The sequence below is a fragment of the Rhinoraja longicauda genome, chromosome 11, assembly GCF_053455715.1.
Source record: "Rhinoraja longicauda isolate Sanriku21f chromosome 11, sRhiLon1.1, whole genome shotgun sequence".
In the NCBI taxonomy this organism is placed as follows: domain Eukaryota; kingdom Metazoa; phylum Chordata; class Chondrichthyes; order Rajiformes; family Arhynchobatidae; genus Rhinoraja; species Rhinoraja longicauda.
In genome coordinates, this window is record NC_135963.1 from 28,681,238 (window position 1) to 28,702,942 (window position 21,705).

The 21,705-nt window shown below is 41.0% G+C and overlaps 1 protein-coding gene and 1 long non-coding RNA gene across 2 annotated transcripts in view; one reads left to right on the top strand and one right to left on the bottom strand.

The window, feature by feature from the left end:
- LOC144598082 (metalloprotease TIKI2-like) overlaps positions 1 to 21,705 on the top strand; it is a 293,579-nt gene that overhangs the window by 105,115 nt on the left and 166,759 nt on the right.
- Positions 21,563 to 21,705, bottom strand: part of LOC144598084 (uncharacterized) — an 81,964-nt gene continuing 81,821 nt past the window's right edge. Inside the window, exon 3 of the long non-coding RNA XR_013547821.1 lies at positions 21,563 to 21,647. This is a non-coding gene — a long non-coding RNA (uncharacterized LOC144598084). The remainder of the gene's footprint in view (positions 21,648 to 21,705) is intronic.

A 21,705-nucleotide genomic window follows, 5' to 3' on the forward strand; every position in this document is an offset into this window, starting at 1 on the left:
ACATATAGGTTAATATAGTAATACAGTAAATATAGGTTATTTACTGCTAGTGGAAGGTATCCGGGAGAGTGCAGACACCTATGACTTACTGAATTGATAACATTTTGAAATCTATTAAATTTGTCTGGTTATTTTATAAAAAGGGAGTTTATGGCTGTTATTCCATTAAGGGCTGTGTTATGTAATGAGGAGTTCTCCAGACTTCAGACATATTGGCAGTCCCCAGCTTCCATAATAGGTGACTTATGTAAACTTGCATTTAGGTAAGGAATTCCTTAAGCCCAATGCTTTATTTCCGAGCTGAGCATCTCGATAGTCTCAGTAGCAGTGTGCTACTGCTGACTCATGCAGCTATTTCCGCGAGCCATTCAGCTGTTCTCGTGGAAGCTCGCGCGTGGCCTCCGCGTCACATGCTCAGTAGCACTTCCGTTTCTGACTTGCATAACATTTAACTTATGCAAGGGTCTACAGAATGCAACCCTTACATCAGTCGGGGAGCTTCTGTATAGGGACAATTCTAGAGTTAGTCAGTGAACATCACGTGAATAATTTAGGCACACTTTGCTTGCACTCTTAGTGTCTTGTGTCTCAGTCTGTGTACTTGGCCATTGATTAAGAATTCACTGAGCATACATAAATAATGCAAGGCATTCTGGATATCTGGCACTGGCACTGCTGATCTCTTGGTAACATTTCATATGGTCGGATGTCAAATCATCAAACCTGCAGGAATATTTCTGACAAGAGTATAAATTATTAAGTGCAACATCAAAAACTTCCCAAATGCAATTTTTTTCAAATGCCTATGTATAATTTTGAAGGCTGTGTATTGGACCAGGAAACCTCTTAAGTTCACAGCTGTGTGTTGAGGAAGTGCCCAGTGAATATTTCTGCTCCAGTCACTTTATTCTGAATACAATAAAAATAAGGTTTTTACTCTCTCCCTAAGGTTTTAGTAACCTCAACTCTGAAAGGGCAGCTTCATCGAATACAGTGCCCTCCATAATGTTTGGGACAAAGAACCATCATTTATTTATTTGCCTCTGTACGCCACAATTCGAGATTTGTAATAGAAAAAAAATCACATGTGGTTAAAGTGCACATTGTCAGATTTTATTGAAGACCATTTTTATACATTTTGGTTTCACCATGTAGAAATTACAGCTGTTTTTATACATGGTCCCCCCATTTCAGGGCACCATAATGTTTGGGACACATGGCTTCACAGGTGTTTGTAATTGCTCGGGTGTGTTTAATTGCCTCATTAATGCAGGTATAAGAGTGCTCTCAGCACTTAGTCTTTCCTCCAGTCTTTCCATCACCTTTGGGAACTTTTATTGCTGTTTATCAACATGAGGACCAAAGTTGTGCCAATGAAAGTCAAAGAAGCCATTATGAGACTGAAAAACAAGAATAAAACTGTTAGAGACATCAGCCAAACCTCAGGCTTACCAAAATCAACTGTTTGGAACATCATTAAGAAGAAAGAGAGCACTGTTGAGCTTACTATTCGCAAAGGGGCTGACAGGCCAAAGACCTCCACAGCTGATCACAGAAGAATTCTCTCATAAAGAAAAATCTTCAAACACCTGTCCGACAGATCAGAAACAATCTTCAGGAATCAGGTGTGGATTTGTCAATGACCACTGTTCACAGAAGACTTCATGAACAGAAATACAGAGGCTACAGTGCAAGATGCAAACCACTGGTTAGCCGCAAAAATAGGATGGCCAGGTTACAGTTTGCCAAGAAGTACTTAAAAGAGCAATCACAATTCTGGAAAAAGGTCTTGGGGACAGATGAGATGAAGATTAACTTATATCAGAGTGATGGCAAGAGAAAATTATGGAGGAGTGAAGGAACTGCCCAAGATCCTAAGCATACCACCTCATCTGTGAAACATGGTGGTAGGGGTGTTATGGGCTGGGCATGTATGGCTGCTGAAGGTACTGGCTCACTTATCTTCATTGATGGATACAACTACTGATGGTAGTATCATGATGAATTCTGAAGTGTATCTGTTCAAGTTCAAACAAATGCCTCCAAATGCATTGGCCAGCGGTTCATTTTACAGCAAGCCAATGATCCCCAAACATACTGCTAAAGCAACAAAGGAGTTTTTCAAAGCTAAAAAAGTGTCAATTCTTGAGTGGCCAAGTCAATCATCCAATCTGAACCCAATTGAGCATGCCTTTTATATGCTGAAGAGAAAACTGAAGGGGATAAGCTAAAGTTGGCTGCAATACAGGCCTGGCAGAGCATCACCAGAGAAGACACCCAGCAACTGGGGATGTCCATGAATCGCAGACTTCAAGCTGTCATTGGATGCAAAGGAGATGCAACAAAATACTATAATGACTGCTTTCATTTACATGACATTGTTGTGTCCCAAACATTATGGTGCCTGGAAATGGGGGGACTATGTATAAACACAGCTGTAATTTCTACATAGTGAAACCGAAATGTATAAAAATGGCCTTTATTAAAATCTGACAATGTGCACTTTAACCATGTGATTTTTTTTCTAATACAAATCTCAAATTGTGGAGTACAGAGACAAATAAATAAATGATGGGTCTTTGTCCCAAACATTATGGAGGGCACTGTATTGTGATCAAAAACCTGCCTCTTGTAAACCATCAGAAAAGTCTTTTTTTAACCTTCACAGCAACTTGTACATTTCTGTTGCATGTTTGCAATATTGAACAATGTCAATTGCTCCTGCACTGCTTATAGCTTTTCGGCAGTTCAACTGAAACCATTGATACTTTGGCCAGGACAGTCAAAAGCAATGTAAGGAGCTTCTTATCAAGATGGATAAAAAATAGCTGTGAGCTGTTAGTCGTATTTTATATTTCAAGTGCAACAGATATTTATAAGTTGGAAGTGTTCCCTGACACCAGTGAATGGTGAAGGTGTGTGTTAGAATATTTAGTTTCTCAAGTTCCGTATATTTGCACCAGTGGCCTATTGTTCATTCCTGGGGTTTTAAGTCTATGTCAACATCAGCTTGAGTTACATGTAATCCTGAGCCAGCTCCAGTTTGGAATGTATCCATAGTATGGAACGGCAGCTTAACAGCTCGACTCAGAGCACTTTCTCCACATACCTCTTATGTCATCATTTAACAATCAGTCCATTAGATGAGGTTTAAATGGGACAGTCAGTTGTGAACCATTCCTTTTTTTTGTTGTCAGCAATGATTAATTTAATATCTCAGTTCAAACTGTTCAATTGCCGTTTTAATAGATTTCAATCATCGGTGTTTTTCTTGCGTTTATCTGTCAATCAGAGTTACTGATTGATTGCTTTGTGTTTTACCATGGACTTTACTTTTATGGTTTCCCCTCTCATCTTACTCACTCTCTCTGAAGCACACTGCTTACTGCAGGAATTCAGTTACACAATTGTCTGCTGCCTGTTATCTTTGCCAAAATAGTAATTCCCCTAATGGAAGGGACACTGATCAGAAGGCAATGTTGAGGAGTTGGCCCAATGATGTATTCACATAACAGTCGTGCAGATGGGAACTAGAACAATCTCTAGGTCATTCATGAACTTGAACTTCGGATTGCTGTGTTCAATACAACCTACAATTCATCTACCTGCTCATTCATTTTTGGCCCACGTATGGGCTGCTGATTTTGATTACTTTTACTGAGCACATGTCTGTGGGTTTAAGCCTCAAATAGCCTTAGGCAACAATTCAATATTGTGCTATGCTGCATTATTACAGGCATGGGGCGGCTGAACTGGATCATCAGTGTTGGCGTTACAATGTGGTTTCTGTGTGACAGTCTCTGCACAAGGATTTATGTTCACTTTGAAAGGCAGGGACTGATTAGGTGGAGTCAGCACAGTTTTGTGCAGGGGAAATCATGTCTCACAAACCTGAATGAATATTGTGAGGCGATTGCTAAGAAGACTGATGGAAGCAGGGTAGTAGATATTATAAATATAGACATTAGTAAGAGTTTTGACAAAATGCTGCATGCTCAGCTGGTCCCGAAGCATAAGGCACAAGCGATCAGTGGCATGTTGGTGAACTGCATCCAAAAGTAGCTGGTGATATGAAGCAGTGATGGGTGCTTCTCTGACTCTGAATCGATTATTTGGTGGACTGCAGGGATTAGCGCCTGGACAATTGTTGGTTGTAATATATGTAAATGATGGATGAGAATATAGGTGGTGTGGTTAGCAAGTTTGTAGCGATAAATAAATTGGTAGAGTCATAGATAATGAAAAGGTTTGTTTAACGATACAACGGGCCATGGATCAGCTGTATAGTTGAGCAGAGCGGTGGCAGATGGAATTTAATTCGGACAAGTGAGAGGTAATGTACATGGGGAGTCAAATTCAGTCACAACATGTAGGCAGGTAGCCTTGGAGCGTTGATGCACAGAGAGATCATAGCTCCCTGGAAATAGCAACATGGCTAGATGGGATAGTGTAAAGGTTATTTGGTGTGCTTGCCATTATAGGTCAAGGTATTTAGTATAAGATTTTGGATGTTATATTGCAGATGTTACAAATATCGATTAGATTGCATGCAGAGTATTGTATATATTTCTGGTCACCATGCTACAGGAAGGATGTGTCAGCAATAAATAGAGCGAAGAAGAGATTCAACGAAATGTTGCCAGGGATGGAGGGATGTAGTTACGAGGAGGTGGATAGGCTGGGCATAATCTCACTGAACCATAGGAGGCTCGGGATGGCCTTGTAGAAGTCAGAACATGATGAGGGACATAGATAGGATGGATGGTCAGAAGATAGACCCAAAATGTTGGAGTAACACAGCGGGACAAGCAGCATCCCCGGAGAGAAGGAATGGGTGATGTTTTGGGTCAGGACCCTTCTTCAGACCTCAGTCATCCATTCCTTCTCTCCAGAGATGCTGTCTGTCCCGCTGATTTACTCCAGCATTTTATGTCTATCTTTGGTTTAAACCAGCATCTGCAGTTCCTTCCCAAACGAATGGTCAGAATCTTTTTCACAGAGTGTGGGAGGCGAGAACTAGAGGGCATGGGTTTATGGCAAGAGGGGAGAAATTTTAGGAGATCTTAAGGGTATGTTTTTCACTAAACAAATCATTACACGCTTGTAAAGTTGGAATAAAAATTACGCAACATCAACTGATCAAGACTTTAGATTTTAGATTTAGATTTAGAGATACAGCGCAGAAACAGGCCCTTCGGCTCACCGGGTCCGCACAGCTCAGCGATCCCCACACACTAACACTATCCTACACCCACTAGGGACAATTTTTACATTTGCCCAGCCAATTAAGCTACATACCTGTACGTCCTTGGAGTGTGGGAGGAAACCGAAGATCTCGGAGAAAACCCACGCAGGTCACGGGGAGAACGTACAAACTCCGTACAGACGGCGCCCGTAGTCAGGATCAAACCTGAGTCTCCAGCTCTGCATTCGCTGTAAGGCAGCAACTCTACCGCTGCGCCACCGTGCCGCCTTGATTAACTTGATTAATGCAACAGCAACTAATCAAGAGTCAAGAGTGCTTCATTGTCATATGTCCCAAAATGGAACAATGAAATTCTTACTTGCAGGAGCACAACAAATATACAAACATCGTACCCTATAAACACCATAATAATCAACAATAAACAAGTTCAGCATAAAAAAACTAACCTGGACATTGTAGTTTTCAGGTTCTCATACCATCATCCCGGTGGCTGGACTGAAATGAGAGGGTGGTGTGAGTCTCTGATGATGCCAGCTGGTGTTTTGAGGTAGCGACTCCTGTAGACCCCTTTGATGGTAGGAGGTCTGTACCCATGATGGACTGGGCAGTATTCACAACTTTTTGCAATCTACTTCATTCCTTTAAATACGATTCTTTAAATATCCCCGATGAGGAGTCCTTTCATCATTGAAACTGCACTCACCCTGTACTTTGAGGCCACTGCTTGAATTACTGAGCTCCACAAAGTTCAGGATTGCATGCTGATTTACTCCATGATCAGCCTCTTCTGTAACTTCCCAATCACTGCTAAGCTTCTCACTGGATTCCAATGTGCTTTATTCCGATAATAGTCACTTAGTGAGTGACCCATGATGTCTGCAAGCCAATCATTGACACCAGAGGTTGTTCACCAAGCCTGAAAAATTTGATGCTTTGGTGTCCAAAATCTCAGCACAACCGTCGGATGAATGGCAAGGATTTTCAGGTGAAATTTGAGGCACTGTTTAATGAAGAGCCAGGAATTTTATTTTATGCTGAAATTTGTTTGCATTATTGTATTTAGACTGGTTATCTCACGCACATTTGAAGCTTGGAGTTTGTCATGTAGAAAACGCTTCTGTGTGTGCTGATCTCAATGTAATTGAGTGGCACGGTGGCGCAGCGGTAGAGTTGTTGCCTTACAGCGAATGCAGAGCCGGAGACTCGGGTTCGATCCTGACTACGGGCGCCGTCCGTACGGAGTTTGTACTTTCTCCCCGTGACCTGCGTGGGTTTTCTCCGAGATCTTCGGTTTCCTCCCACACTCCAAAGACGTACAGGTATGTAGGTTAATTGGCTGGGCAAATGTAAAAAAACAATTGTCCCTAGTGGGTGTAGGATAGTGTTAGTGTGCGGGGATCGCTGGGCAGCGTGGACCCGGTGGGCCGAAGGGCCTGTTTCTGCGCTGTATCTCTAAATATTTTTTTTAAATCTAGTCACGCCTCAAAGGTAGACCGTGACTGAAAAAAACCTTTTGGGCAAAGATGACATGATAAGATTCTGAATAAACATTCTTTACTTTCCTTCTGTATAAAGTTAATGAAAAAATATTTTTCTGAAACTTGAACTGTTGAAACTAACTGGTTAGGATTTTTAAAAAAAAATTCTACCAGCAAATCGGTTTTCCATCTGTGATTTAGTTGAGTAAAATCAATCATTTAGAGATGAGAGGAGCAGAGGTATGTGTGGACATGGACGGACATACCACAGCCCTGAGTCAAGTACAGAGAGCAGGTCCCTCTCTGTGCTTCCACTTATATCCGTACCACAGCGAGTTGGTGTACTGGTAGTGTATATATGACATAGGTTTTTAACCGGTATCCTATTGTGCCATTAATAGTTTCATTTACCTAATTGTATTTCTACGCCTGTAGAAGGGGTTTTGCAGCATATTTCATTCTGCTGCAAAAAAAGTTATAATCTGTTATGATGATGCACCAGTAACTTTCAAATGGAAATAGCTTAGATATTTGTAACGGAATTTAATTAATGGAGAACCTAGTTGGTGGGAATAATCGGATAGCTCTTTCAAAGAACATTGATGCCAATGTCCATACTCCTGTGCCTGGCCTCAAAAGGATAGTATGGTCCACGATGTACTCTAATTTAATTCCAATATAATTGGATAGCAAACAAAATACCTATTGTTCCAATATGTGTAGGAAAATAACTGCAGATGCTGGTTTAAATCGAAGCTGGACACAAAATGCTGGAGTAACTCAGCGGGTCAGGCAGCATCTCAGGAGAGAAAGAATGGGTGACGCTTCGGGTCAAGACCCTTCTTATCCCAATACATCTCATACAACATACAGCTGAAACAAAGGTCCAAATCGTTGTCTTTTACCCCGGTACGATTCACTGATTCTACGCTACAGGATTTTTTTTTTTTTAATTATGAAGCAGGGAGTTACCAACATGAAGGTGAACAGGCGCAGGTTAGCACAGACATTTGATCACTATTCTGGGAGATGTCAAATAAAATATAGTTCCCTGATATTGTGACCAGTGCTCCCCACGCACACTTACTGTGCATAATATTTCTAGATTCTTTCCTGTAATTTTCTCTTGCAAAGTAAACAACAATATTCCCAGGTGTCATTGAATGATGGTAATTGTGTTAAGTGTCCTGGAGTTTGAAATGATCGTATCATTTCTCCTGCCTATTGAAGCTAAACTTCAAAATTAAAATCCGCTCAATTTACCTTGTGATATGTAATTATTTTAAATACAGGTACTGTAAATGAGAAAAAAAACCTCGTTAATTAGCATTGTTTTGGCTTTTAATTGCAGCTGGAGTTGAGACTTGGGTAGTTATTTGTGTTCCCTGTTCTACAACAAACCATTATAAAATTCACATAGGAAATTTTTGGGTTATGATCCTGCTGGCTCCATTTTCAAGCTGCCATGGAACCCTCCCGAAATATTATTGCATTGTGTAACTTGGTACATAGTGTGAATGTGGAGCCAGCCTATAATGCAGAGAGGTAGTTTCTATTAGGAGTTGCTGTGATGCATACTTGACTAGGACCTTACTCCGCAGCCTCTCAATCTGAGTGAGTGGTTAATTGCAGGCCAGAAGGTGACACGTGTTGGGAGTAATCTGGCCTATTTAGTTTAGGGGAAAACTATATTTATGGCATATCAAACAATGCACTTCTAATTTTGATCTAGCCCCACTTACTGCATTAATCTTTTCACACATGGGTAACGATTTCACACACAGATTTTTTCACCCTGAAAATTCAGCTGCATGCTGCCTGAGATGTATTGGGACAACAGCCATTTTGTTTGCTATCCAATTATATTGGAATTAAACATGGTCCAATTTCCCCTGCAACACACCACAATGGATTACTGCATGGGGACTGGCAAAATTGATATAGTCCTGCCATAGAAATTGCCTTGAGACTGTGATAATGAGAAGTTGGCACAATTCAGAAATGACCACAAATTAATTTGCTTGGATTAAATAGATTTTTTGTCACATGGATCTTGAAAGAAAAGTGGTTTTATGCAGTCTAATTTCTAAGCCTTTTAATTATAAATTTGACGAAGGAAATAAATTTGAAATCGGTTTGTGCATTAAAGCTCCATTCTGACATGTTAACCTGATCTCATTCTCACCCTGTGTAAAGAGAAAAAGTCGGAAAGATTGTTCCTCAATTTATTGCAGGAACAAAAAAGCTAACAGGAGCATCCCAGTTACAAGCCTCAGCTATATCACTGCTACTTAATAAATAAACATAAGACTTGCTAGCCTTCAACCGTAGGCTTTAGTGCCACAATGGGCAGCACTTAAAATTGGGAATGATTTGCAAAGACTTAAAATCAAAGCAATTGCAACACTATTTTCTCTGGAGACTGGAATTACGAGTCTCTACCGAACACGTAGAGCCAATGCAATGAAAACAGTGAGGGATTTGGATATTGAAGCTACGGTTTTAAAATACCAGAGTCATTGTGATAAATAGACATCTACTCATGGTCATAAAGAATGGAAACAGGCCCTTCAGCCTACTTTCCCACGCCGACCAACATGCCTCAACTAAACTAGTGGCACCTAGAAACATAGAAACATAGAAAATAGGTGCAGGGGTAGGCCATTCGGCCCTTCGAGCCTGCACCGCCATTCAATATGATCATGGCTGATCATCTAGCTCAGTAGCCTGTACCTGCCTTCTCTCCATAACCCCTGTTCCCTTTAGCAAAAAGGGCCACATCTAACTCCCTCTTAAATATAGCCAATGAACTGGCCTCAACTACCTTCTGTGGCAGAGAATTCCACAGACTCACCACTCTCTGTGTGAAGAAATGTTTTCTCATCTCGGTCCTAAAAGACTTCTCCTTATCCTTAAGCTGTGACCCCTGGTTCTGGACTCCCCCAACATCGGGAACAATCTTCCCGCATCTAGCCTCTCCAACCTCTTAAGAATTTTAAATGTTTCTGTAAGATCCCCCCTCAGTCTTCCAAATTCCAGCGAATACAAGCCCAGTCTATCCAGTCTTTCCTCATATGAAAGTCCCGCCATCCCAGGGATCAATCTGGTGAACCTTCTCTGTACTCCCTCTATGGCAAGAACGTCTTTCCTCAGGTTAGGAGACCAAAACTGCACACAATACTCCAGGTGCGGTCTCACCAAGGCCCTGTGCAACTGCAGCAGAACCTCCCTGCTCCTAAACTCAAATCCTCTTGCTATGAATGCCAATATACCATTCGCTTTCTTCACTGCCTGCTGCACCTGCATGCTTGCTTTCAATGACTGGTGCACCATGACACCCAGGTCACGTTGCATCTCCCTTTCTCCCAATCGGTCACCATTCAGGTAATACTCTGCTTTCTTGTTCTTGCCGCCAAAGTGGATAACCTCACATTTATGCACATTATATTGCATCTGCCATGCATTTGCCCACTCGCCTAATCTATCCAAGTCACCTGCCTGCGTTTGGCCCATATCCCTCTAAACCTATCCTATCCATGTACCTGTCCTAATGTTTTTTTAAATGTTGAGATAGTACCTGGTGTGTCAATGAAAACTGGAGGGACGATGAACAAGTGAGAACTAAAAATGCAAAATCACAATTAAAGTTGAGCTATGGTGATCCTGTCCCTGTTGTGTTTTATCTACCAGAAAGAAAATGAAAATGCTTTGGGAAAGCATTGATAAAATTGACATTGAAGCTAATAGGTTGAAATCCTCTGATGGGTAATTTCAAATGTATCCATGTGGTGATACTTTAGGGACTCTGGTTTGTTAGATTTTTCTTCGAACATTTTGTTTAGCAAACTGGCAAATTACCGCTGCTGTTATCTTTGTACATTACACAGCTGAACAAACTGAAGAGTCCAAGCACATTTCACTGGTGTTAAGTACGCAAGCTCTGCAAGTGTGCATTCAAAGAGCTCTGAGCAGAATGGAAATTCACCAGGAGCTTAACACAAGAGATTCATAAAGGAAATACATTTCCAGATGCCATTAAAGTCATTTCAGGTCTGCTTTACTTGTTCCTCTTTAAAATATATTTTGACAGGCTAACACTTAGCAGTTAATGTTAGAACACAGTAAATTTGCATGTGGCACATTAATAGAGCAGAGCAACCTATGGCAATTTTCCATTGGACAGCAGAGAGTTGCAGCAGATAATGCAACTACCCAGCGGCTCCAGCAATCTGGGGTGCCACCTGTGTGGAGTTTACACATTCCCCTTCTGAGCTAGAGGTCACAAGGATGAGAGGGTATTAGCTAAAAAGAGAGTTTGGACAAACTTGGATTGTTTTTTCTGGAGTGTTGGAGGTTGAGGAGAAACCTGATGGAAGTGTATAAAATTATGAGAGGCATGGATAGTTAGGCAACCAGAACCTTTTTCCCAGTCCTTGAATTGTCAAGGACTAGCGGGTTAAACTTTAAAGTCAGAGGTGAAAAGTTTAAAGGAGATGTGCAGAGTACGTTTACAGAGATTGGTGGGTGCTTGTAACATGCTGCCAAGGTTGGTGGTGGAACCAGATACAATAGATGTGGTTAAGAGGCTTTTAGATAGGCACATGGATAGGCAGGACATGGAGGGTTGGCAGAGGAGACTAGTTTACCTTGGCATCATGTTTGACACAGATATTATGAGGCATTGGCCCAGTTCCTGACCTGAACTGTTCCATGTTCTATGTTTATTTCTGACCGTATTGTTTTACCTCACATACCAATATGTGTATTGGTCGGTTAAGTGACTACTGTAAATTTCCCCAAGATTGTCAGACAATAGACAATAGGTGCAGGAGGAGGCCATTCGGCCCTTCGAGCCAGCACTGCCATTCAATGTGATCATGGCTGATCATTCTCAATCAGTACCCCGTTCCTACCTTCTCCCCATACCCCCTGACTCTGCTATCCTTAAGAGCTATATCTAGCTCTCTCTTGAATGCATTCAGAGAATTGGCCTCCACTGCCTTCTGAGGCAGAGAATTCCACAGATTCAACTCTCTGACTGAAAAAGTTTTTCCTCATCTCTGTTCTAAATGGCCTACCCCTTATTCTTAAACTGTGGCCCCTTGTTCTGGACTCCCCCAACATCGGGAACATGTTTCCTGCCTCTAACGTGTCCAACCCCTTAATAATCCTATACGTTTCGATAAGATCCCCTCTCATCCTTCTAAATTCCAGTGTATACAAGCCTAGTCGCTCCAGTCTTTCAACATATGACAGTCCCACCATTCCGGGAATTAACCTAGTAAACCTACGCAGCACGCCCACAAAAGCAAGAATATCCTTCCTCAAATTTGGAGACCAAAACTGCACACAGTACTCCAGGTGTGATCTCATTAGGGCCCTGTACAACTGCAGAAGGACCTCTTTGCTCCTATACTCAACTCCTCTTGTTATGAAGGCCAACATTCCATTGGCTTTCTTCACTGCCTGCTGTACGTGCATGCTTCCTTTCAGTGACTGATGCACTAGGACACCCAGATCTCGTTGTACATCCCCTTTTCCTAACTTGACACCATTCAGATAATATTCTGCCTTCCTATTCTTACCACCAAAGTGGATAACCTCACACTTATCCACATTAAGCTGCATCTGCCATGCATCCGCCCACTCACACAACCTGTCCAAGTCACCTTGCAACCTCATAGCATCTTCCTCACAGTTCACACTACCACCCAGCTTTGTAGCATCTGCAAATTTGCTAACATTACTTTTAATCCCTTCATCCAAGTCATTAATGTATATTGTAAATAGCTGCGGTCCCAGCACCGAGCCTTGCGATACCCCACTAGTTACTGCCTGCCATTCTGAAAGGAACCCAGTTATCCCGACTCTTTGCTTTCTGTCTGTCAACCAATTTTCTATCCATGTCAGTACCCTACCTCCAATACCATGTGCTCTAATTTTGCCCACTAATCTCCTTTGTGGAACCTTGTCGAAGGCTTTCTGAAAGTCAAGGTGCACCACATCCACTGGCTCTTCCCTGTCAATTTTCCTAGTTACATCCTCAAAGAATTCCAGAAGATTAGTCAGTAAGTAGTAGAATTTGGGGTAACTAACAGGAATGGAGGGAGAATATGTGAAAAGCAAAATAAGTGTAGGATTGGGTTTGCTCTGTAAAATGACATCGGCTCAATGGGCCAAAATGGCCTATTCAGTGTTGCAAGGAAACTCGCAATTAGTTTATTAGTTGATGAAAATATTCTGGAATAACTTTCCTGACATTTGGTTAATTTCGCTTTAAAAATCACACATGTTAAAAATGTTTACCATGGGTTCTAATTGGCTAGAGCATTTTAGTGCAAATGTAAAAAATTTAAAAATGCGTGTGATGGAATTTTGGAAAATAAAAATCTGGAAAATAAAATAAAATTTCCAAGACGTTAACCTGGAAATATTCATCAGGCTGAACAACATCTCAGGAAAGAGAAGCAGAGTTTCAGATCAAAGACGCTGCACATATTGAAAGTCTTCGACTGAAAACAATAACTGGTTCTTGTACCAAAGATGCTGCCTCACTTTCTGAGTGTTTCCTTTATTTTTGTTTTATTTCAGTGAATACTAACATTGGCCCTCTTTCTAGCAAGTAGTTTAATTACATGGTTCAGTGCACAGATTTCAGGAATAACTATGGCTTTAGATAAATTTCAAGTAATTTCCTCTTCCATACCCATTTTCCTCCAAACAAGGTGCATGAAAATCTCTTCTTGGAAATTGCTCATGGTAACCCTTGGTAATCTGCTTGCAGGCCTTTGCAGTAACTATGTACATAAAGCTGGTATGTGATCGGGTGTACCTCCCACGCTGTGGTGTTTCTCAGTGCAGATGTGAACTGTGGTGATTGAAAGGTTTTAAATGTTGCTGATAAATATTTGAACGATCGAGTTATGGGGAACTGGCACAGAAAAGGAGTTGAAGCCATCACCGGACAACCATGATCACAGTGAATGGCAGGGCAAGCCTGAGGGGCCAGGCAGCCAACTCCTACTCCTCTGTTCTTGTTTTAGGTGATAGATGAATGAAGCTTCTAGCAGTGTGGGGTACATGAGTATGTGTGGAGCCTATGGGAGAACCAGATTGAGTAGACCCCTTGAAGCCCGGCTGAAACAAATTTTCCAAGCCCTTGTATGGGTGGCCCAAGGATGAGCATGCAAGAATATAAGGGAAGCACCATCTAGGCATGCGGTGTGTTCTGTTCGATGCCATTCGGCATCTTTGGAATTCTCTGTGTGTTGTTACATGACAGTTATAGAGGAAAAGAAGCACAACACACCAAGGCAGCCATAAGTCCATTGCATTTTACTTTTCATTGAAATTGCACAGGGGATCGCAGGAACAGAAAGGTTAATCATTGAGACTGACAGACTTATGGAATTTAAGAAATCAAAGGAGCCTTGTTTTCTTAAGTCAAAATCTTAAGTTAATTGTATTGGAATATGAAGCAGGTGCAAGGGATCCAATGGCCCAATTCTAGTTCTATCTCTTATAATCTCTAAATTACTTAATTAGTCTGCATTTTATTTCTACTTTCTGTCTGAACCTTTAAAGGAGGGCTTTGGTGAAAATTGATTAGTATCTGCAGAGTATTTTTTCAGACATAAGGCAGTAAGCGATTGTAAGATGTTGGGTACCAGTCGAGTTAGTTTTGCCTTAGCAGGCCTTTCTATGCCATTCTACACACACATCACATTGCACTTTTATTCTCTCGTACACAGACTTTAAAAGAATTCCACCTACATAAACAAGAAAGGAAGGCAGGGTTGACACTGATTAATGAGGCCCTCCCTCATAAATTCGAAGGCTGCAAATAGGAGATGCAGCTTTTCATCTTTTGTGTTGCTTTGATGCCTGGCAGCTTCACAATGTATAGCAATGACGCGGTCAAGAACCTCGGTGGATTTCTGACGGTAAGTGGGCCCAGATTCTAAGACAATTATTTGCAACTGGGCATAAAGATGCATGGAGTAGGTAAATGGGTGCTCAATGCCACAAAGGTCTTCCATTTCAATCGCACTGATTGTCCCTTGAAAATAAAATCTTTGTAACTGAAAGCAGTGGTGCAGTGGCATGGAAATGTGTTTGCGTTAAAGGTATTCCCTTACAAACAAAACAACAGTAGTTATAAATGACTAAGGCTGTTCTATATATGGAAGGTGATCCCATTCATTCTATTTTACTGAATCGTAGATTGCTGTCAGTTCAATTCTCAGATCGCGCTCATTGTGAAGCAAAGGTTTCCAGATCTCTCCCAACGAAAAGGAATTATTAAATTAATTTGTGTTTTTAATTAATGTTTCATAATTATGAAAGAGTATGTATTTTGTAAGATTTTGTTTTGAATTAAAGGACATTGCTTTCCAATTTGAAGTATTTATTACATGCAAGTACCCCCTGTTAGGCTACTGAAATCATTTCTGAAGAATTTATTAATATATAAATTCAGAAGTGATGCGCTAAAGATGATGTTTGGCCTGATTTTTAAAATGAAGCAGTCTCACATTCTCAAAGTATATGACTGTTCAATAGTATTTGGATTTATCTGTACTACTAAATTGGTCAGGTCTCTTAGATTGCAAGTTAAATTGGGCCTGCATCCAGCTCTCTGTAGAGTTCTAGGAATAACAGATTTATCCTTGGAGACTTATTGTAATTCATCTAAGTAGACTTGACTTGGAGATCTATTATAACGGGCCCATCCCAAATAGTGCAGTAAAACACTGATAATCCACAAACGAATTATATGGAAATCTTGATGATATGGCATCTCGCTCTCTGTGGTGTTTGCCATGCTGCCTTTAAACTTACCAGAGCCTTAGGTCTCAAGCTCCATATCAACTCTCTGAGGCCCTCATTCCCAAGCATCCTTTTCAATTTATCGGGGCCATAGTTCCCTTTGAAGTCACCAGGGTGCCAGGTTCCTTTGAACTCACTGGGACCCCAGTTCCCAAGCACCTTATGAGCTCCGTGGGCCCCTAGTTCCAGTGCTCCGTTTCAAATCATCAGGTTCACTGGAAAATGTATTATTATACTATTTAATGTATATTTTAAACTGAATGAAAAGTGTGTTGAGGTATTAAGAGGAATAACATCTAATAGTCTGGAAAATCTGTCAGCCTGGCAAGTTCCAAGTGTAGCAGGTTGTCATAGTTTTACTGTACTGAGTGAGTGACCATATACTTGCAATAGTGCCACATATTCCAGAAAAATCCTTTGTTTGACCCCTGATAATGGCTGGAATATTGTAGAAAATATCAATTTGTATCAGCGTCCTGGATGGGCCAAATATCGATTGCACTCTCCAATTTGATGCGTGGTTATTTGACAATGGCAGGATCATGCTCAGCTGTAATACATCCCCCACTGCCCGTTCTCCCCACCACTTAAGCCATCAAACAGCTTGTCTGTCTTTACTGTCTAAGCTGACACAGGAAAAGTAGCCACTCTAATGAGCAACCAGAGCCCGTGGAAGTATACTTCATTTTGAGTTAATGTGATAGAAATTTGTCCGCTCTTATTTGTGGTGATGTGTCGAACTCCCAACATTCCATAATCCTGACATCAGTGGAGCCAGATTTCTAAAATGGAGTACAATACTCAGCTGTTACCAGAATTTGTGTTTAACATATTCCTACCTCAATGCCTTCAAGGGGAATGCTTAAACACTTGGTGCCTCAGACCAGAGGCATGTATGGCTTCAATACATTAAAAAAATATTTTTGCCAAGTCTGTGACTACAGTTAATGCATGCCAACAAGCTACTCGCTGATACTTGGAGTTGCCAAGTCTCCAGGATTGTCCTGCAATTCCCAGCAATTAAAGATTAATTTCCTGGAGTCTGCTGTCGGTAAAGCAAGAGTGTTTAAAAGTATTGTTTTATTTTTTTTTATTTTTATAAAACTTCTGTTTAATAGTTCTTAAAAATAGTTGAGATAGGGATTGAACTATTTGACTTAGTGAGGCACTTGGATACATTCTGCCAGAGTTGTCTTGATTGCAGTGAGCGACTGGGAGTGATGCAAATCAGAAACGGAACAGCTTAGCAACACAGTAGTTCAGCATAGATGAACGCGATTAAAATGTTTGTAGCTAGATCTCTTTTTCATTTTCTAATTCATTCAGATATTCTCCCTATTTATCACTGTAAAATGGGCAGGTTTCATCATCCAGATTCAGGCATCAATGATAAGTCAAGTTAAAAGTAGTCCTTATGCAATCGGCACACAAATGTTTCCTTGAAGCAGCTCGCAGGAGTTTCCTTGTAACAAAATTTCCACGATGGTTCGGTTTGCATCCCAAGAATACGGCGCACGAAGATTTACTATCATCCATCTGGAGCTTGGGACCACCAATGCCCCAAAAAATCATAACAGTAGTTTCCCAGATAAAAGGCTATTCAAAACAAACACATAAGACAGCATCACATTGCAATGTGAAAATTGAGGCACGGAGGGGTTAAAGTTCTTCCCATGAGTTGTGAAAGGGGCAGGCCCCATTGCATACAATGACGTGATTGTGTCAAGGAGGTGATCAGATGAATGCTCATCTCCTCTCAGACACAGCAGGGCTCCACTGGTCTCTTGAGCCCTTCTCATTTGACCCATGCTTCATAGCTTGAAAAAGCCCTTCAAAATGTTTTGGGTTCACTACTCTCTTGATTGGTGGGCTGATACGCAGCAATGAAAAGTTAGATCTGCATACACTCAAAGGCACCCCCACCCCTCCCCACCCCCCAACCCCACCCCCACCTGCCAGTCTTGTCAGGCATTCCTGATTTCTGAAGGAAAAGGACTGACTGTAAACAAAGCCACTGAATGGAGAAATTGAAGATGGGCTTGGAAATGTCAGGCGCTTAAAATGAAACAGTTTATTTTGGTGTGTGACCTGTGTAAAGATCCATTTTGCTTTGATAATCTGCAATTATCCAGTTCTCCCTTTAAGGTCCGTCAAGACCACAGTGTTCCCCTGCTAGACACTGCCGCACCTGCTCCCTGTTCTCACTCTTTGCTGATGTTACACTCGGAAAGTGTGTTGTAGATTTTCTCCTTTCTCCGTACCAGTGACACTAGTGTTTTCTACTAAGTCGTAGTCTATTGCAGACATGGATATACAACGTTTCAAAGTGAGATCGTTTGGGGATTTTTTTTGATTGTTTCGCCTACTCTCTCATCTTCCACTGAATCCAGGGACTGATGGCTCCCTTGCTGTGAGTTCTTCTTGGCTGTCTTGCCTAACTGAGCTCCTATTCATCTGTGATTCTGGATACGGAAGTTCTGGTTTTCAAGATTTAATATTCAAGAGTGCTTATTTGTCACATGCGCCAGATATCAAGAGAGTCAAGAGTCGATTGTGTTTATTGTCATGTGTATCGAAGCGGAACAGTGAAATTCTAACTTGCAAGGGAGCAATGAAACATGGAGGATTACAGGTGAGCTTAATCCTCCACCATCCAACACCTTTGTGTACATGCTCTCACTGAGCACTGACCAGAGCATAAACTTGGGCTCTGGTGCTCCTCCCTAGTCAAATGCCATTGTAACATTTCTGTGATCAGCACTCAACTGGCATGATGATTTTTATTTGGAATATATATACACCTCAGCATTTTGTTGGATAAACTTACTGAGCCAATTAATGGGCCCATTACTAAACGGCCTTTAATTAAACAATATGAAATTGATATATATCCACCACATGAGCTGAATTCAGGCCTTGCAATTAACAGTTTATTATAGGGATTACAATCACTATTGTAACAAGTTTTACACAGGATGGAATGCTTGTGTGAATGAAATTCAAGGCAACAACATATGAAGTTTAATATAAGTTGTAATTTTGTACCTTTTTTAAAACAGCTGCGATGCTAGAGATTGTATCTTCCATTAACCCTCTCTGACTGAAAACCAATATAACACAACCCCATGAATATTGATTTCTCTAACGTCAAGTAACCCATGAATTCCACAGATTCACCACCCTCTGATGAAATAAATTTCTCTTCATCTCCTTCCTAAAAGAATGTCCTTTAATTCTGAGGCTTTGACCTCTAGTCCTAGACTCTCCACATCCACTCCATCCAAGCCTACAAATATGACTGTCCCTCGATTAGCATAAAAATGGGCAAATCTATTGACTATCATTGTACAGTCAAGAGCACCCCAAAATTATTAGGATTTAGCGCCCAGAATTCCCACCATTCTGCATTTTTGCGCAGTCGTGAATTGCAGAGTCAGATGAATTTTAGAATGTTGCCTGTTGGAATCTCTCCAAGTTGTACTTCGGAACCAAAATAATTGGAATTGCTGTATTATTCTAAGATTTACTGAGTGCTACCGAAAGGTTATAGGATTTACAAAATGACCTCAGTCTATAGAGAGAAATAACACAGAGAACTAAGTGGTATTAAGAACTGCCTGTGGATCATTCTTGATTTCATGTATTGCATGTAACAGTGGAACTTATAAATCATATGATATTTCTGGTCATTTTACCTTGTTACTTGTTTCTGTTCTATAAATTATCACGACATTTGTATAATATGTTTTTTAAATCTCCTCCGGAATATTTTTTAAAAAATCAACCAAGCAATCCACAGATGTAGTTGACCAGGGACAGAAATGTCAGATGCACAGTTAGCAATAATTAGAGAACATCGTTCTCAGGAACTGCCAATTGGGATGGTTTCCTTGCACCTGGTTTAAAGGTTTAGATCCTGAATGAGTCAGTTGAGACGGCTACACACATTTGCAATACAACCTGGCAAGTTCTACGTGTCGTGTCAAAGAGAACACCACAGGAGCCCAGGGTATTTACACAAGGCACCAGGAGAGCCATTGAAGGCTCCCATTATTTCACTTGAACCATCGATAGTCATCCACAACAATAATTTAAACTGAATACTTTGCTCTTGAGACAACAGGTAGCACCTCTGAGCCCAGTATGAGGGAGGGTGAAAACTGATGCAGGTTGACCTTGTTGGAGTTTACAAGCAGGAGACTAGAAAAATAGATGCTGGAACAAACAGGTTTGCTGGCCTATTGTTAATACATTGTAATAGTTTTACAAATTATTGTTATAAATGTAAAATTGGATTGACTGCACATAAATCGTCCTTCAGAATTGTTGACATGGGGATAATCTTGACCCCTGTATACAATTGCCTGAATGAGGGGGAGGTTCCATCAATATGCCTGCATGAGATGGGCCTAGACTCACACAACGCAGCACTGTTGTGAAATCAACATTTAGCTGTTAGTCGTAACTCGACTGTTCGCACTCTCTGCTGAATCACAAAGCTGGTGGATTCAAATTTAATCCCAGAGATCTGAGCACAAAATATAGGTGTGATGGCAATTCTGAACTTGAACACATCTGTTTCAATGCACCAACGCAATCCTAGTGCTCTCTCCATTGGAAGATTGCCTTTGTCAAAGTCCAACTTCTTGATCTCTTTGGTTCTGTTTTCTTGAGGAATGGATGCCAATAGAACACGGCTGTTGCTGATCCATTTTGACAGCATGAATCCTCCCATTTGGCAGATGGCAGTCAGGTCTATTACCATCTGAACTACTTCCTGTTCTGAAGGCATGGATTTTAAACAATCATCTACGTAGAAGTTGTTCTTTATTGTGTTTGTCACCTCTTCAGGAAAGCAAACTTTGTTGTCTTCAGCAGTTTTCCTTGATTCAAAGTTTGCACTACTTGGGGACGACATGGCTCCAAAAAGATATACCTTCATCCGGTATTCAACAAGATCTTGCTGCACATCACCATCCCTTCATTTGTTTGTGTCAAGTTCACTCCCACTCCCTGCGAGGTAATGGCAGGCAGAAAGGACTGACTTTTCAGGGCGGCAACCCATTTCATGATAGTAGAGAACGTTGAAGTTGTACATGATGAAGAAAACCCTTTTTCCTTTATGGAATCCTTTCTGATGTCACCACGTGGCTGGACATCAGATCTAATCGCAGACATACTTGTACGTTGCTATCCCCTTAAAATCGTATCTTCACATGAATTCAAAACAAACTGATATCTTGCGCGATTCTTAAGGTCACTTCTTCATTCTCTGCATTCCAGTTACAGAAGCCATTTTCCAATACAGCTTCTGATATACAGGTTTTCCAATAGCTTAATGCTGTACTCACTTTTCCTGCGCAAAGACTTTCGAAGTTTCCAATCTCCGTTAGTTGGATTAGCGCAGGTAGTGGCCCTGTCCAGTCTGGGGAATTCAGCTTCAAGGCTTGTGAAATAAAACAATCCTTGTTCCATCCAGTCGAATCACAAGCTCCAGTTTCACTCATAGAGAGCAGTTCTTACTTTAGTTCACTCATAGAGAGCAGTTCTTACTTTAGTTCACTCAAAGAGACAGTTCTTACGTTAACTTCACTCATAGAGGATACTTCTTACTTTAGTGTGATGGCAACTTTAGTCCTTTCCAATGAAGTCCTTTCTGCTTGCCATTACTTCACAGGGAGTGGGAGTGAACTTGACGCAAACCAACAAAGAGATTTTCCAAACGTATTTTCAGTTTAATTAGTCGTTTATTGAAGTAGTAATACAAACAGATCTGTATCTCCCCAAGCTTTCAGCTCTCGTTGTCGCTGGACTGAACTGTATCTCTCTCTCCCTGTGTCTGACCCCTCCCGTTTCTGCATCTCCAGATATACTCCTTAATTCTGGCTCCTCCCAGTCCATTATGCCCATATATGTATTCATCTCATGACAGTCCCCAATTGTCCAAAATAATACAGCAAGTAATAGTAGACAAAGTAATATAATATGCTAAAACAGCCAGCACAAACACAATTGGCACCTACAATATGTTCACTCTTCAAAAGGAAGACCGCAGTGCCAGCAGTACCAAAGTGGCGGCCTGGAAAGTTTGACATGCCATTGTTGTTGGAACATCATTGCGAGTCATCCCAACACTGTGAAAAAGCAAAAAAAAAAGCAAGAGCTCCAATTGCAAGATTCACCGAACAATAT